The sequence below is a fragment of the Lotus japonicus genome, chromosome 4 (assembly GCF_012489685.1).
Source record: "Lotus japonicus ecotype B-129 chromosome 4, LjGifu_v1.2".
NCBI lineage: Eukaryota > Viridiplantae > Streptophyta > Magnoliopsida > Fabales > Fabaceae > Lotus > Lotus japonicus.
Genome location: NC_080044.1, coordinates 19228295 through 19245029, shown reverse-complemented (window position 1 = coordinate 19245029; position 16735 = coordinate 19228295).

Here is a 16735-nt window from a genome sequence, read left to right as displayed (position 1 = left end):
ACCCAAACACAACTAACTATGGTTAAATTTTAACTCATGGTTTTCTTAACTATGGTTAGGAAGATATTAACAAATAGGAGAATGGGCCAAAATGTTACTTACCTCATTTTCCTTGGGCTAAGTAACATTTTGTTCCATGTGAAATGAGTGAGTTTTTATTTTAATTTTTCTCTACACAAGGAAATAAGAAGAGAGTAAAACATATAAAGAAGACACAAATAAAAAAATAAAAAAAGACATGCCTTGAAGAGAGCACTCCTAAGATTACCCTGCAGGGCAATAGTAGCCCTTTATTTGCGTCACACAAACTCTCAAAGAAGTGTTAATCTTAAGCTTTTATCTTAGATTTTCTCGGATGATCCAAAAATATGAAAAAAAAACTCCCTTTATATACAGGAAGAAGAAGAAAGAGGTGAGAAGTTTTGGCAATGGGGGACTAAAAGGAGTTGACTAATGGTTGACTTCACTGTAAAATTTCAATTTTTTTTTGTTAATTTTGGTGTGTCTTTTAACTATCCAAACATTGGAATCACGTCTTTGTCTACGAATCATAATTGTAGATGACAACAACATCTTTCAAATGTCACAAGTTTCAAGCAAAACGGTGGTCTACAACTCTATGCATGCCCTTGAATACATCTCCTCCATGAACATGTTGTAGCAACATCTTAATTTTGTCTTATAATCCGAACATCACTGAGAGTATACACCTAATTTAGCTCTTGGATTATTCATAACAATTGTAGAATTTTGTCATAACTTTTCAACTAGATAAAGATCACCCATTTATATGGCGTAAAATACGCTCAAAATAGTGAAAGTGCACCCATTTTCCTTTTCAAAATAGAACATGTGCAATTCATTCAAATTTAATTCTTTTAAGATCAAATTTATAATTGAAGATCTCACTCCAATAAGCTTAGGAAGCACTTAAAGTCATTTCACACCTTCCTTTCTAGTTACTTTTTTTATTTCCATATTTTTCTTCTTAAAAACTTGGACAATTCATTCAAATTTAATTTTTTTACATGAAGTTTATAAATGCAGATCAAGACACACTAAAATAAGCTTAAGAAACACTTGAAAAAGTTTCGCACCTTTCCTTCGTTGGAAGCTTTTTGATCCAACAACCCTCCAAAATGGGGGAAGGAAGAGATCCCACTAAGCTTCCTCCACGAGCTCCAACAAGAATGCCTTCGAATTTGCGATGTCGTAAGAGAAGAATGAGGAGGATATGACCTCGATGATGCGGAAGGAGGTCTAGTACATGGCGACGCTGCAAACAACCACTGTCTTCTCTGCCTGTGAGGACTTTGTTGAAGGTGGTTGGGGTGTGGTTAGGGTTACGATTTCTACTATATTAGAGCTTAGCAAAGACTAGTCATAGTTGTTATAGTTATTGGGTTCCCCCTTTCAATTTTCCTAATTAATTTTGTTATTTTTAACTAATTATAAGCTAGGCTTAATTGCACTTTTGGACTCCCAAGTTTACATTTTTTGCGATTGTTGACCTTGATCTTATTTTTCTACGAAACGAGACCCTCTCCAGGCAATTTACATGCAGAAGATGGCTGGTCTTTTTGCCTGGAGAGGGTCTCGGTTCGTAGAAAAATAAGATCAGGGTCAACAATCGCAAAAAATGTAAACTTGAGGGTCCAAAAGTGCATTTAAGCCTATAAGCTATTATAAAGTGTGTGTAGGATTAGCTTACTTTATATGAACTCTACTACGAGTCTAAATAGCATACATGTATGAAGTTACATTTTGTTGAATAATAATAAGAGTTTTATCTCAGTTCACATGAGTCACACTTACTTTAATGGTACTAGAGCTTATCTTTTAGATCTACTTTCTTTGAGTAATGATGAAGAACAAAAACGAAGGAAGATGATCTACTAATCTAGGTGGAAGAGGACATGGTATCATGTATCCAGTTAGTATGTAACACCCAGATTTTTAATTCTAAATGATTTTAAAGAATTTTAGAGTTTTAGTATTTAATAAATAATCATTTAATGAAAGATATGAGTTAAATTTTAGTAGAGACTACAATATGAGAAAGTATAGAGAAGGGGTTTAGATGCAATTAAGAGAATATTAAAAAATAAAAATAAAAGAGAGAGATATAGAGAGAGCATCATTATGAAGAAAAAAAGGAAAATAAAGAGAAAGAAAGAAGAGAGAAGGAAGAGAAAAGAAGACATTAAAAGGAAGAAGAAGATGTAGAAGAAGATATAGGGTAAGGATTACATGGAGGAACAAAAGCAAGGAGAGATTAAAAACTTGGCAACCTTTTACTCAAGAAGATTAAGGTCACAATGGAAATCCCTAAAACATCATTGTTTTTGTGTGGGTCTTTGATTTGAGGTTGTATGATTCTAGGGCTTGCTCTGTTAGGAAACATTTAGGAAATTAAAAGAGGAGCATAATCACCAACACAATAATATAACATGAAAATCTCTAAAGCCAGACAAAACCCACAAGAAAGAAGAGAGAAGGAAGAGAAAAGAAGACATTAAAAGGAAGAAGAAGATGGAGAAAAAGATATAGGGTAAGGATTACATGGAGGAACAAAAGCAAGGAGAGATTAAAAACTTGGCAACCTTTTACTCAAGAGGATTAAGGTCACAATGGAAACCCCTAAAACATCATTATTTGTGTGTGGGTCTTTGATTTGAGGTTGTATGATTCTAGGGCTTGCTCTGTTAGGAAACATTTAGGAAATTAAAAGAGGAGCACAATCACCAACACAATAATATTACGTGAAAAAACTCTAAAGCCAGACAAAACCCACAACGATTTTCAAAACTGTCAACCAAAGAATAAACACTATGTGAAAATAATTACAACACATAGACTTCACTCTGAACCACACACTCACCTAAGCAAATATTTAAACTCCATCTTACAATACTCTAAAACAAGAGCACAGGAAAAATACACATAATGTATTTCTCGGTGCCTTGGACTCATCATCCTTCATCATTCTATGCAATGTGGGACTTCTCCAAGATACTTTTCTTGACCTATTCCTTCCTGCATCACCATTATCAATGTGAGACTTACATTGAAATTAATTCATCCTGCTTAATTTCAAGGGTCAACAACCTTCATTATCTCCATCGACAATCATAGTTTTGTCTTAATCGACAATAATAATTATCATTGTTTATACCGTCAAAGAGAATTATTATAATCAACCATAACGAGTACATTTAACTTGAAACTAAACCATAGCGATAACTTCTACATGTCGAAAGCATGCTGGAAATTTATGGTGCAACTTCTATGTTGGCTTTCTCCGAAAGTGCATCAGTCATCGGCATAACCACGTACCTTGCATCAACACCAACCAATACTCGTGGACTACACCACACACCTTGCATCCATGTCAGCAAATGTCTATGTGCTTTCACCACATACCTTGCATCCATGTTTTCCAATGCCTGTCGGCCACATGAAAAATTTTCTTTACATACTTAGAATGTCTTCTACAATCTTGATCGCATCAGCTCATCCATGACATGCAAGAAGCCAAAATTGATTCTTCCATTCAATCTCTCTATCACAAAAATTCCACATACCAATTTAAACTGTTCACAAGATGGGTTCCCAAAAAAAAGATGTAGGTTAAAATGGACACGCTTAAATACTAAGTCTTTCGTAGTCAATACCTTTCAAAACAACACTTTCATAGTTTCATTTATGCTCTGAGCGCAAGTTCTCCTCAAATCCGTCACCATGGTCCATCCATCAGCTCTGATACCTCAGTTGAGGTGACATGGAGAAATTAAAAGAGAATCACAATCACCAATACAAGAACATAACGTGGAAAGCTCCAAAACCGGAGAAAAAACACAGCGGGTGTCAAAACCGACAACCAAAGAATACACACTTTGTGAAAATTATTACAATCCACTCTCTAGAGAAAATATTTAAACTACACCTCATAATACTCTAAAACAAATGCGCAAGAGAAAAAATACAAAATTGTTTCTCGATGCTGGTACTCGGTGTGTTGTAACGATGTACTTGAGACACACACACACACACACACACTCCCCACCCTTCACCACTCTAGGAAATGTGAGACTTCTCCAAGATGCTTTTCTTGACTTATTTCTTCCTTTATCACTATTAGCAATGTGAGACTTATATTGCAATCAACCCTTCCACATTGATTGCAGAGTCTTCAGCCTTCATTGTCTATACTGAAAATCATGGTTTTCATTTTCTATACTGAAAATCATGGTTTTCATTGTCTTAACCTAAAATCACAATTCACATTGCCTATACAGTCAAAGAAAATGATCACACTCGACTATAATGAGTACACTTTACTTGGAACTAAACCATTCGAAGAATTTTACTTCACTTGAAACTAAACCATCGCAAACTCTACATGTCAAAACCATACTGAAAATTTATGGTGCAACTTCCATGTTGGCTTTCTCTTGAAGTGCATCAGCCATCGACATAACCACACATCTGGCGTCAACGTCAACCAATGCCTTGCGCTATCACCACACACCTTGCATCCATGTTAACCAATGTTCGTGTGTTTTCACTACACATCTTGCCTCCATGCCGACCAATGTCGTCTATCACCTGAACAGTTTTTTACATGCTCAAATTCATTATGTAATCATAATTACTTCAAATCATCTATTAGTTTACAAGAAGCCAAAATTGATTCTTTTATCAAATCTCTCTATCATAATTCTACCACATACCAATATAAATATAATTTTCTATTAATTTAGATATTAAAATATATTCATCTAAGACATAGATTATGTGTGAGGCTATTTTTACTATGTGATTTGTATATTAATAAAAGTAAAACATATAAATATTAATATTTTCTAATTCTCGCGAACATATTTTCATTATCAAATTTTAAAATATTAATATATACACACCTAAAATTAGAAAATAATCATAAAAATAACTGAAATTATATTACAAGTCATTTATCTATTACTTTTAACATACAACTATTTTTATGTAAACTATTTCGTCTTGTGCGCTTTCTACCGTGTAACTTTTTTTTTGCGCTTACAGGTATCATTCATCACAAGTCATTTTTTACGAGTTGGGAACATCCACATCACTGTGAGACTAACTCTTGTACCATAAGATAAAACTGAAGATCTTGCTTGAGGAGAATCAAACATGTACCGCTTATACCAACCACCTGTTTGTTTTTACCGTGTAACTTGAATATATATAAATTCTATTAGTTTTAAAATGAAATTAGTAAATAATTATAAAAAACTAAAATCATATCACAAAATATTTTTCTATTAGTTTTAAAATGAAATTATTTTCATGCAAAACATTCCTTGTCGTGTGAGATTTTGTATTCTGTAATTTGAACAAAAGTAAAAGAAGGCTACCTAGACACAAGGTAATTGAAAGGATACGAAACTAATCCTAAAACTTATGGCAAGATTGATTTATTACTAATTACTTACATTAAAATTTCTTCTTAGTTCCATTAAATTGAGGGTTAGCTCAAGTGAAAAGAGTTAGGGGACATAAGGGTTGGGGAGGGGAAGGTCCAGGGTTCAAATCCTGGATGAGAAATTCGAAGAAATTTTCTAACTTACTAACAACTAACCACTAACATTTGACTATAAAAAAAAAAAAATTAACCCTCGACCAAGAGTGAATTAACCATTAGAGATTAAGATTAGATACTTTGTATATATTAAGCACAAAGAATAAATATCAATCATTAAAAGGAAACTAAACAATAAAATATATAAATAGGGTTCATATTGTTAATTATATCACAACCTTTGATAAAGATGTTGAACCAGTCATAATGCACATGAAAAGCATGGAAATCCTAATCGTGGCAAACATCCTGATGGAAGAAGAAGAGATAAACCAATAAAGGGGCATTCTCCATCTTGGGCCTGCCTATGGAGTATTTTTCTCTCGTTGCTCTGCTTCTACGACCCTCTAGGAAGAAGTCTGGTGATCCAATAACAAGTCGTACGTGTTAGAATGACCTAGGAACCTCTCTCATACACGTAAAGCACATATGAGCCTGTTGCTAAATCTGTGGTCGTGCCTAATGCTTCCACGATTGTGCTTAGTTAAATCACTATAATATGGGTGTGTCCAAAATCTTGTACGATCGTTCCCCTTTGTTCAGCTCTTTCACTCGGCACATTCATTTTCTTGATGATCCGACCAGTCAAGTTGAAGATATGGAAGTATTGAGTATATCCAAATTTCAGCTCGATCGAACAATGCAATTATCTGCAAGAGCCATTCTACGACAAGTACTTATAGTAAGCAACTTGTTGAATTCACCAAATGCATGTTTTCGCCTTTTCTTTCCATGTTTTTCCACTATTTTTTTTTTCTTTTCCCATTTTTTACCTGCATATTTCAAATCTGTCATAGAGCACATAAGTTATGTAAACATAATTCAATAATAGGGTACAAAACCTTAGGAAAAACATAGTAGAAATCATGTATTTTAGACCCGCATAAGATGTCCACCGTGATTTTTCACTATATATCCCAACATGCACGAAAGGAAGACGCAACCTAATATACATATGATAGAAAGTCATGTACAATTACTTATGAAAATTTTGGGATGAAATTACGCATATGCCCTCATATTCTTAATCAGACCATAGCTCCATTTCTCAGGCTCATTTTTCCGTAACCACCATCTAGTCCAACAACCTTCGTGCAAACATCTCAATCCCCACACGCTCCAATTACTTCAACCCACTTCAATTAAGATTGATTTTATGAAAGATTGAGTAAAATATGAACATGCCTGATTTTAGAAAGATTAGATAATCAGTGAAAACATAGAAGAAAGACATGTGTGTAGATCTCGATCTCTCTTCTGTTCCTCAATCTTGATCTATCTTTTGTTTGTTTCGTTTCTAGCAAAGCTACACCGTCATCTTCAATTTTATTTATTACATTGATTTACTCCTCTTGTTCCTTCTCTCTCCATCCCCAGGAACCAAAAGCTCCAATTTCGTATGCTCCCACTTCAAGCCGACTAAACCCTAATCATTTAAAAAGAAATTAAAAACTACACATAGAGAGAGAAAATTCCGGAATATTTTTTATGGACCTAGAAGGAGAAGATAGGTACTTTGGTCTAAGGAATTTACTTTGTTCAAGAAGTATGTTTTTTTCCTCTATCTTCTTCCTGAAATTCCAGTCACTTAATGAGAATGCCCACAACTCACAATTGTTCTCTAATGTTATGGAAACTAATGTCTCATTCACTTAATCAACTATTAGCAACATGCTCTTATTTATAATAAATTCCTCAATAGTTTACAAAGTATATTCCCGTCACAAGAAAAAATTCACAAAAGATTGAAATTGAGTGACAAATTATGTGGGTAGAGTTCATAAGGTCATATAAAGTAAAACCAGGAAAAAAAACCTTAAGGAAACATAATGAGATATAACTTACTATCATTGTTGTTGTTGTTGTTTAAGATGCCATTCAGTCTTGCTTGAATAACATCTGATTTATCATGTTGCAAACGAATCAGATGTGTGTGTATTGTAGGTCACCTCTTCTAGTGGCCAGTGAAAAGGGAGTGCGATGTTTACTTGGATGATGGTGATTCCATGAGAAAGGCTGGCTTTTGTAGTTTGGAGGCAACCGACGGTGGTGGTGGATGCACGCATTGGTAAGTGGTAACCAATGACGGATCTGCGAATGGTCTTAGATGAGGTTCAAGGTAGGAGAAACAACGAACAAGTTTGTAATTTAAATTTTCATCAAGGTAAATCGTAACTTCCTCACCATGATCCTAGCCATTAAATTTTTGTTAACAAATCAATGATTAGTTTTAACAAATTATCACTACATGGTTTGAAATCATATGTATGTTAGACTCCATCCGAAATGAACTTAATTTATCTCCCTATTTATGTTTTGAGGAGTGTTAGCAACACTCACTTTAACACTTTCTCTTTGATTGATTGAAATTGACGTGTCCTACTAAAGTAGAAGTGAGATTGATATTTTTAATGACCCTACATGAAATTCAATCAATCAAAGAGAGAATGTTCTAGCACAAATCCTCAGCTCAAAATATACCCAAGTACTCCAAAGACTCAAATGATTGCAATGTAAGTCCCACGTTGTTAATGTTGATGAAGGAAGAAAGAGGTCAAGGAAAACATATTGGAGAAGTCACGTTGCCTAGCATGGTGAAGGGTGGGTGAGACTATATAAATATCTCAAGTTCCTTGTTACAGCACATCAAATACCAACACCTGGAAACACTTTATGCTTATATTTATGTATTTTATTTTAATCTTATGCTCTTGTTTTTATAGTATTGTGAGATGTAGTTTAAATATTTGCTTTAGAGAGTGTGAAAGTATTGGGGTCATGGGTAGATAAGAGTGAAGTTTATGTGTTGTAACAATTTTCACATACAGGTTATTCTCTAGTTGTTGGCTTTTACAACTGTCGTGATTTTTCTACGGTTTTGGAGTTTTGCACGTTATATTCTTGTGTTGTGATTGTGCTCATGCTTATTTTATTTCTTCAGCTGTGTTAATTCTTCGTAGCGGTATCAGAGCCTCCGGTTCGATGAGATAATGAGATATAACATTCTTCGTATGTCGTGTGGTTGCAGTAGTGTTTGATCTTTGACATTAGAAAAGAAGTGTGACATCGTGAAAATGCTGAAGAAGTTTGATGTAAGACCCTACATTTTAGTAGTTAATTATTAATATAATAATTAGGAGAATGTTGACTTTTGTGTTGTGTTGACTTGTTTGTTTGACTTTGACTCATGGTTGTCTTGAGTGTTGTTTTGATTTTGAAATAATAATGCATGACATAGATCTAAAATTCTGAATGTCAAATATCAAAGACTAGAGCTACTATATAAAGGGTCCTCTATGTTTGCACCCACATTAGTATAAGTGCTATCAGGGTTTATACTAATATGGTGTATCAATAATCCAAAACAATGCCCTCCAAAAGAAAAAGGACTCAAACTACAACTTTCCTGGAATCCTCACTAACAAGAGTAAGAATCACATCCTACTTTTAGAGCTTCCGATTTCCCTAGTAATTGAAATGATCCATTCCCCAATAGTACCAAAGGAATTAGATTTCCATGCACAAGTAGTAGCCATAACTATAAAGATATTGTATTAACGGCTATAGCAAAACACAAGTGCAAGGCATCCAACACATTCTTGAATCGCTCTTAACCATAAACTCACAATCAAACTACAATGAGTAAAACAGCAACAAAAATAAGAACAAGTTCACAAACCAGAATGTAAATCACGAACAATTGAAGAAAGAACAGACTTACTAAATGCCAACAATCTTAAACATTGTTTCCATTTCTCTTCTATTATCCCTTTCATATAAGAGTAGACTTACTAAATGTCATTTAACAAAAGTAAAAGGTAAGTCATTATTCATTAGGGACCTCAAGCATCTCTAGATAACTGATCATCCCACATGAAAATTGAAGCATAGAGTGGTCTAGAAGTCTACTTACTTGTAGGAAAAACCGGTAGGCTTCATGATAGACAACCAACTTAACTAATTCCTAATAGTAATAATACTCAAACTCAATTAATTGAGCAACGAAACAGAACCTCGGTAAGAGAACATGTCTCTGTTATAATACCATGTGCAAACAAAGTTCACCAAAAGGCTTTATCTATCTCATAGCAAAAGGCATGTGATAAAATAAAGAGGCAAACCAAAGTGTGTAATTCAAGAGATAAACCAATGAAAACAGAATATTTCTTTGTTATACTACCATGTGCAAACCAAGTTCATAAAATTCTCATAGATAACCAAGAACCAAGTTCATTAAGTTAATATGGACACATTAGGAATTATAGACAAAATACTGTGCTAACCATTCCTTCCAAAATACAGCAGCAGTTTGAATAGTTAATCGTGTTTCCGCTTTCACTAATCACAAATTTGAATCCATCAGCCATCCATCTAACCGATTCACCACCCCTAGATACATGAAAAAGAAAACTTGAGTAAGATATTGTAACACATTAATTAATTTTAACATGTGAAAACTAGTTGTTAGTAAAAACCATGCCTGGAAAACCGGTGACGACGAGTACTCAGGCACCCTCTTCACCCTTCTTTGTTGTTGTCGCGTAGCTCAAAGAGTTCGTTGATGTGATGTTGGAGGATACCTAGTTGCATGTTGGTATCCTCAGCAAGCAACTGAAAACCTTTGGCCTCCTTCTCCTGAAACGTCCACAGCCTGTTCTTCAATTCTATCCATAGCTCCTTGTGCTGCGGCAAATCTTCCTTTAGCTGGTACAAGTTCTTGACAATCTCACAATTGGACAATAGTCTTGAGGTTGACAACTCCTGTGCCAAGTCACAAATCTTCTCTGTCATCTCAGTATACCTTGTCATCTTTGTAATTGCCATATCAATCTGTAGCAGCCCAATGCGGCTCTTGCGAAACTTCATCGTCGTCATCTCATTGATCTCTTCGTTGAGAGCCATTTTGGGCTCGAATAACTCCGACAACCGTTGCCGATCAGTACCAAGCTTCTGATTCAAGCTCAGAGCACTGGCCTTAAGGTGCTTAAGGCTTTCATCTAAGGAGTAGGTGGAGGAGGTGGGGTTGGAGTTGGAGGACTGGCTCGGCGGCGCGTTTTGGCGGTGAGAATTTTGGGAGTTGGGGGAAGGGTCGAAGGGGATGGTGGAGGCGGCTGGGAAAGTGGGAGGGGGGAACTCTGAGGGTAAGGTGGAGATGAATGGTTCCAGAAAGACATCACTCTCCGCGAGTTGTTTGAAAGCCTCCCTGACTTCTTTGACAAGAGAAAGGGAAGGATGGTCGGAGTTGGGGTGGCCGCCGGCGCCGAAGTCGGAGATGGGTATGAGGCGGCGGAGGTGGTGGAGCAGAAATGTTTGGATTTTTTGTCAGACTGGAGAGGAAGGGGTGGTTGGTGTTGGGGTTGGAGGTGGAGGTGGAAACGAGGCGGTGGTGGTTGAGAAGAGTCGGGGTTGTCAACGACTGGAATGTTCTCAGGCGGAGGAGGTCGCCGACGCCGGAGGTGGTTAAGAGGTGTTGGTGGTGGAGCAGAGAAAGAGAAGGAGAAGTGGTTGTGAAAGTGCGAATGGTTCTGAGACGTAGAAGGAATGCCATTGATGAAGAAGAAGAAGATGTAAAGCTCTAAACCCTAACCAATTGGTAGAAGAAGAAAAGACGGAGCAGAGAAGTGTTGTACTATTTTTGGTTTCTGCTGTGACTGTGAGTGTGACTGTGAGAGAAGAGTGATGAAGAAGAAAAGATGACAGAAATTGAAAATGAGTAAACAACCATTTTGGTCCCTGACCGTGTTCACTTGAGACAAAGTGGTCCTTATACTTTGAAAATGGTCGTTTTTCATCCCTGAATGTGTTGTCATCGGTCAAGTTAGTCCTTGGTTCAGTTTTCCGTTAGTCCCTGAGACAAAAAATGTCAAATGTTCCTAAGGCGGGAACATGGAAGAAGTGATGCAGGTCTTTCGAGATTGAATATGACTGATAATTGTGTAAAGAAGAGTTATTTACGGCAAGGAATTGATGCACTGCTTAGGCAGTTCTTCTCTGATTATGTTCGGACGTGACAAAGAAGCCAGAAGGTCCAGGGACATATCCGACCGATGCATTCCCCATCCAGCACTTAAACGACGAAAGAGAGGGGAACGCAGCCCCGCCGCCATATGAGCCTAGCGCATCAAGGGCCCCGGCGCCCAACGGAGCTGGAGAGGCCTAGTATGATCTTAGAAGTGCTAATTCGGTTCGAATAGACTTCATTCACAAACGCCGCTGCCCAAGTGCGGAGTTTCAGATCAGTGAATAAACCGAAACGATAGAAGAAAGAGACCTTTCTCGCTCGGCACCTAAAGCGCACTATGCTCCGCTTCAACAAATGAGAGTTTTCGGTGGAACCGGTGAACCTCGCGAGCTGGTAGCTCGATAGATAATTTGATAAGCCAATGATTTTTTTCCGTGTTTCAAAATACGGTTAACCAATCCATTACGATAAATTGGATCGGATTTTGCGGTTTTTTTTTCTGCAGTACCTCGCCGTGACATGAGATCACTGCTGGGCTTATGTATGTTGAGATGGTGAGTCACCCAAAGCATCGAGAAAGGTCAAGCATATATGTTTTATGAAATGATCAGCGGTCTCATTTATGGGTCGACTACCTTACCTTCCCCACTCACCAACATCTCTCGTGCTTCCATGCCCGCCTACTTCGTGGAGTACAAAAAAAATGTAACATAACGGAAATGAAAGCTAAAATAGCAACATGAGATAGGAGAGAGTTGAACCAGGTAACGCCAATCTCGATTGAGCAATGATTGGAGAGGCAAGCTGCTCTTTGTCACCCCATTTTCCTTGGGACCAAGAACAAGCTCCAAAGAATAAGAAGGACTTCTCGCAATCTCAGGTACAATGGCTGGTGTCACGCTTTTTTACACGTTGGCTTGACACGTCATCAATGACTCATATCTTATTATGTCAATTTAGTCCCTAAAAAAAAACCTCTTAATTTATTAATTCAAGTTACAAAAAATCACTTCATCATCTTCAACCTCATCTTCATCTTCATCTTTATCCTCAATCTCACCTTCTTCTTTCATCATTTCCGAAAAAACAAAACACAAAATTCCAAAATCTTCATCCCAAAATAAATATTCCTATTTGTAACCAACATACCCTAATTCTCATTCACATTACAAAATTTCCCCCAAATCAATCTTTTACTTTCCCCAGCGAGGGTGTTTCTCAGCTTGCAATTGGTCAAGTTCCAAACCTTGACGGTTCGGTCCCAGGAAGCAGAAACAATGGTCGGCTGAAGAGTGCTGGGGCTGAAGTGTTGATAGAGAGGGAGAGGAATTAGGGTTTTGTTTAGGGAAGAAAGGGGAAGTAGTGATAGAGAAGAAGAGGGAGAGAGTGAGGGTTTTGCACGCAGGGTGAGGGTTTCTGGGTTCTTCCTTAGTTTTTCTTGGGTTTTCCTTCATTCAGTTACACTCTTTGGATTCTGTTTTTGCGCCTTGGCTGGTACTGTGATTCTCCTACCTGGGCGTGTTTGTTGATTATAAGAGCGTGGCAGGTTCTGATGATTGAAGACAGCAGCTTCCTCTCCTTAGTTATTATGTGGAGGCTCAACGTTGTGGCACTTTTTTTTCTCCTTGTGTTCTGTTCTGTTTTTTTGTGTCTCTGATTCTGTCCTAATTTTTCTTATACCTGTGGCTGTGGTTCTTTAGCTTGCTACAGAAATTAGAAGAGAAAACGGTGCAATAATAATGATAATATAAGATAGGGAATGGTTGTCCTACTTCCTTTACTAAACAGCTTTTTAAGTATGCATTTTGTATGGTAGTAACTAGTAAGTAGTATAGTATTGATTGATGGTGATGGCCTCAATGCTGGTGATTCCCTACAGATTTGGTCATGCTTCACTTCCTGAAGACCTGAACCTAAGGAAATTAAAATTCTAAATGCCAATTGCTCCACTGCTACCAGCAAGTATTCCAACGGTTCCATGGCTAGAAGGGAACCTGGGAATATGGCTTACCCAAAAAAATAAACCTCACAATTTTGTTCAATCCTTTGTTTGATCATGAATTTAATTATGTATTCATGTTTATTAGAATTGGAATGGGTGTCTGGAATGAAACAAGAAAGATGAATTTTTTTTAAGCTGGAAATTTGAATTAATAAATTCAAAGGTTTTTTTAGGGACTAAATTGACATAATAAGATATGAGTCATTGATGACGTGTCAAGCCAACGTGTAAAAAAATGTGACATTTTGCATTTTTCGTCTCAGGGACTAATGGAATATTGAACCAATGACTAACTTGACCGACGGCAACACATTCAGGGATGAAAAACGACAATTTTCAAAGTATGAGGACCACTTCGTCTCAAGTGAACACAGTCAGGGACCAAAATGGTTGTTTACTCTTTTAAATATGAAAAGGAGGGTGGACTGGGCGGGATATAAGTATCCCTTATTCCCGCCCAAATCGAGCATTTAGATGAACGAAAGCAGCCATGGCGGGGTTTATGGAACAACGTCGAAGCCCGCCATTCTTCTGGATGGGTCCACGCGCCAGCTGGAAGATTCTTTTAGTTTTGTCTTATATGTATAGAGGCTTGGACCCCGGTTGTCAGGCCCAAGTACAGTGACAGTCCATGTTATGATCATTCCCTCTATAAAAGGAGAGGTCAACCCCTTGTAAAAAGTACCTTTCAAACATTTAATGAGAATATTCCTTTTGTGATATTTTTAGTACTCTGCTAGGGTTTACTTTCTGTCAGTTTCCGACGTCAGAACTCCCTAGTACGGAACATTGGCGCCGTCTGTGGGTCTTACTTCGATCTACTACTTGACATAGAGGGTGCGTTTTAAGATCCATGGAAACTCGTTCGTGTGGTGTGGGCCGCCTCGATCATCGCCGGAGGGGTGGTCGTCACGGCGGCCGCGGCGGTGGACGGTACAACAACCGCGAAGTACCTCAGGAGCCGGAGCAGGAGGCTTCTTCGGCAGGGGTTCACTCGGTGGCGCAGTCACCGGTCTCGTTGGTGAATGCAGCTCCAGGAAGACCTTTAGATCTGATAGCTAGATCAGATCCAGGAGTCAGGCGACGATCAGCGCCGCCTGAGTATGTAAATCTAGATGACCTCAAAACCAGCGTTCCGAGAAAAGCACCAGAGGTGGTGACGGGAATCACTCCGGCGGCCTTGCAACAAATGTTGGACACTTTGCAAAAAGTACAAAGCCAGAACGAGCAGTTGCAAGCCCAGGTGCAGTACTTAACTCAGCGACAAGACTATAAGCAAGAACAACGGCTCGAGGCCGAAGACGTTGTTGAATTCCAGCCTTTTGTTCCCGCCATCACACGGGTGGGCATACCAAAACATCTGCAAACGATGGCGTTGGACGCCTTTTCAGGCGACTCAGACCCCATGGAACACTTGCGTTATTTTAACACGAAAATGGTTATTGGAGGAGCAACAGATGAGGTGAAGTGTAGGTTGTTACCATCAACATTCAAGGGGATGGCGATGCAATGGTTCATCCGTCAACCGCCCTTCTCCATTGACAATTTTACTGATTTGTCCACAAAGTTCTTAACTCAATTCTCCGCCAATAAAACTACCAAGGCAACCATGTTTGATCTTATCAGCATACATCAACAGCCAGGGGAGAAGCTCAAGAACTACATGGCGCGATTTAGTAAAATGGCGGTTCAACTGGAGGAGGGCAATCCGGATGTTTGCCTTGCGTCTTTCAAAAATGGTCTTCGGGCGGGTGACTTGAATCGGGACTTGACGAGGCGACCAGCAAAAGACATGATGGACCTTCGTGCTCGTGTTCAGGAATTCATATTAATTGAGCAGGATGATCAGAAAAAACAAGAAAGAGAGGAAGGACGCAAGCAAGCCCATTCCGGCGGGGTTTCGCAGGATAAACCTAAGGCAGGGAAGGAAACCAGGGTAGCACAAACCCCCCGTGTACCAAGACCGGGACCATATCAAAACTCCAAACCAGGATTTCAAAATACATGGCACCGTAATTCTCAAGGTCCCGCTGCAGCCACAACTGGTCAGCATGGTACTGCGCCAGCTCCAGTTCCACTTACAAAGTTAAATGCGCCCTTAAGCACCATTTTAAGGGCCGTTGGGCAAACGAATGTTGTGCAGTACCCGCCACCCCCTCGGCGACCGCCAGCTAATGTAGATACCAATAGGTGGTGCGAGTACCACAAAGCGTTGGGGCATACGACGGATAATTGTTGGAATTTGAGGCGGGAAATTGATCGATTGATTAAGGCTGGTCATCTGGCAAACTTCGTTAAAGACACAGCAACGCCAGAAGTCGCTAGGATCACCCAAGGAGACAAAGGCAAAGGCAAGGAGATAGTGGAAGAGTTGGGCGATCCTGTTGGGGAATGTTCATCTATTGCAGGAGGATTTGGCGGGGGTGCAATTTCAAGTAAGGCTAGAAAGCGCTATGTGGCGGCAGTACACTCAGTACATGAGGCAAGCGAAAGCGAGTGTTGGGTGAATCACTCCCCTATCATATTCACTCCTCAGGATTTTGCGCACGTGATTCCCCATGACAACGACCCAATTGTGGTAACAATCAGGGTTAACAATTATGTCACGAAGAAAGTATTTTTAGACCAGGGGTCTTCGGCGGATATCATTTATGGAGATGCCTTTGATCGCCTGGGGCTAAAAGAGTCAGACTTGAGGCCGTATAAAGGAACCTTGGTAGGGTTTACAGGGGACCGTGTCACTGTTCGAGGATATATGGAAATACCAACTGCTTTTGGCGAAGGAGAGTTTGTAAAGAAGTTTCAAGTGAAGTACTTAGTCCTGGCGTGCAGAGCCAACTACAATGTACTCTTGGGACGAGACACCCTCAACAAGCTATGTGCAGTCGTTTCAACAGCTCATTTGACTGTTAAATATCCAGCCTGCAATGGAAAGGTTGGGGTATTACATGTGGACCAAAATGCAGCAAGAGAATGTTATTTAAGAAGTGTGGCGCTTTATGGGCGTAAGGCCGCCAAAGAAAGTCACAGAATCACAGAAATCTTTCCGCAAGAGGGATTCAGTTTGGATCCAAGAGACGATGCTGATGATTTCCGCCCACAACCTCTGGAAGAAACCAAGCAAGTGCAAATTAAGGATAAAGTTTTA